General features: G+C 43.5%; 1 pseudogene; it reads right to left on the reverse strand.

Annotated features, from left to right (window-relative positions):
- Positions 1-659: 659 nt before the first annotated feature.
- On the reverse strand, positions 660-2,264 carry LOC119509843 (annotated as a pseudogene).
- Positions 2,265-2,626: the final 362 nt, after the last annotated feature.

Consider the following 2,626-nt stretch of genomic DNA (forward strand, 5'->3'; position numbering starts at 1 on the left):
GTAAGTATTATTCAATAGATGACATGTTTGCACTAAATAAGTAAGGTTACGTTTAGGGTTTAAACTGGACCCTGAATATCCTTAATAACACTATGGGGGGTGGGGTGGTGAATGAGAACTTAAGCTTTCCGAGGATTATGGTTCAAAGTCTTTGAAATCTATAGGAAGTCAAATAAAATGAGAACTTGACTCTAGTAATAACTAGTCTCTCTGGCACCAGCACAAGGTGGTAGTGATTCTCAAGTTTAGTATATTACATACAATACTAAAAAATTAAGACTGAAGTTTTAAGGAAAATCCTTATTTTGGGAGAAGGAAGCTTTGAGCTTTAGTACTCCAACTCTGGGCTTTTTGAGAATACAATACAATGAACCAAAGGCCCGTGAAAGTACAACAAAGAGGTGTACTAATTGACAATATAGCTGTAACATGCCAAAGGCACTTCTGATGTAACATTTCTGAAAAAGCATGGAGCATGTAGATTCCAAAGAAAAAGCTGTCTCTGACATTCGTAGCAGGAAGAAATGGTTAGTGACCATCATTCACTGATAAATATTACATCTTTCCCACTATTTTGTTGTTTGTGCATTATTATTGAGAACGGGGCAAGGAAAGGCACTGCTTTCTTCATACAGTTTTTCTGGATGAGTGAAGGGAATCTATACCCCTGTATCAGTACTTCATGACTGAAAGCCCTCTCTCTGATGGCTACCCATGTCGAAGCGGGTAGAGACCTCATGGCATACTAGTAAAGTATCATCCTTAATGAAGGCTTTTTGTCTTAGGGCTTCCAGATGCATAAAAGTCACATAGCTGAAACCTTTAGGGTTCCGTGGAATTGTGGGTCACTGGAAGGCAAGCAGCTCTGGTTTGGCATCCATTATCTCTTCTTAGTTTTGCCTTATAGGTGCTTCAGACTGATCAAGAATTGTAAGGCGTATAGTACCCTGGAAGGGCCAAGGCTATCATACTCTCCTTGCATTGTGTGAGCAAGAGTGATATGTAGTTTGCACAGCACTGAGCAGTTGGTAACTGAAGGTGCAGGTGCATGCAGAGTTTGTAGCCGGGTTTGCCAGTGTAGAATCCAGGGCTATGAATGACAACAGATTTCTCTACTTCTTGAGATTTCAGGTGCATCCCAAAGTTGCTAATCTTCCAGAAGTAAATCCCATTGGATTGCTGGGCTTCTATTTCAGCAACTTGTCCTCAAGTTTTGTCGAATAGTTCATTTGAGCTCACCTACATACATACTCTGAGTTTCCATTTTAGCAGTGAACTCCTGGATTTGGTGGTCTTGTCTTACAAGGCGACCCTCTAACTGCTGAATGGTTTCTTGGAAATTGTGGACCTCTGCATAACACCCAGAAGGAGCCCAAGACAGAGAGGCAGAATCGTATGGAAGCATATCACATTGCAGGATGGAAGTTAAAGCCAGGTTTAGATTCTGAAGAGCTTGGGCCAACATTCTCATGTGTGACTGGGTGTTCTCCTATAGGTGGCATGCCAAGTGATTCCTCTGCATCCTTTATGGCAACCAAAGGTACTGAAGGTGCATGGAATTGGGGCTGTAGGGCAGTCTAGATCATAATGATTAGGCCTCTCTTCTCTGATGTGTATGGTACTACAGTATTCACAGATGACATTTGCCAAAGGAGAACTCTGGTCGTGGATCTCTTTATCTTCAAATACCATTGATATAGCACAGTTCACAGAAGAAACCTGTCTCCTTGGACACTCTTTGAGAAGATGGTATTTTTGGAAGGGATGTTGACATTGGGGACAATCCATAAGAGCAAACTCACAATGTGCTTGATGCTCCTCTAGATGCCTCAGTTCCATCTTGTGCAAGCAGCCTTCATTTGGACACTTCACCATCAGAGAAACAATCTCTCATTTTGCAAAACTGTCAGGAAAAAGTTGATTTTCCAGCAGTATTTCATTGTCAACAGGGCATTTGTGACCTGCATCCCTTATTGATTTGATGATGCAGGCTTTGCAGAACCTATGGCCACATGGTGTTTGCACTGCTTCCCGTAATGCCATCAAGCAGATGGGACGTTCATACTTGCTTTCCAGGGGTGGGTTAACTCCACATCATGTCCCTGGATCTCTTCCATAAAGGAGCCAGAGAGGTTTCCTGTGCTGGCAGTTCCACTCACACTGTCATCTTTGGCTGTGGCACTACAGAAGCTGGCCATGGCAACACAACAGTCACTTTCTGGCTGGCTGGATCCACAGCTGTTTTCACAGTTTAGCAGACTCATAATAACTCGATTAGCAATTGCCCGCTCATCCACTGGGCCAATGAAACAGGAGGGCAGGGCATCTTCAGGCCACCCAACTCCTCTCCTAGGTGCTGGGAGAGGACTGGCAGCATGCTCTGAACTGAGGCAGCCAGGATGCCAATCTCCTTGCACCAAGGCCACCGCCACTGTCAACAGGCCGCCAGGAGCTGGAGCCCGAGCCCAAGTTTGAGCAGTGGCCAACCCTGGCAAACTTCTTTTTAAAAACAACTTCATAAAATTTACACCAGAAGAAATAGAAAATCTGAGTAGTCATAGATCTGTTAAAGAAACTGAATCAATTCATTTTAAAACTTTACCACAAGGAAAACTCCAGGCTCAGA

This window comes from Choloepus didactylus, chromosome 1 (genome assembly GCF_015220235.1).
Source record: "Choloepus didactylus isolate mChoDid1 chromosome 1, mChoDid1.pri, whole genome shotgun sequence".
Taxonomy (NCBI): Eukaryota; Metazoa; Chordata; class Mammalia; order Pilosa; family Megalonychidae; genus Choloepus; species Choloepus didactylus.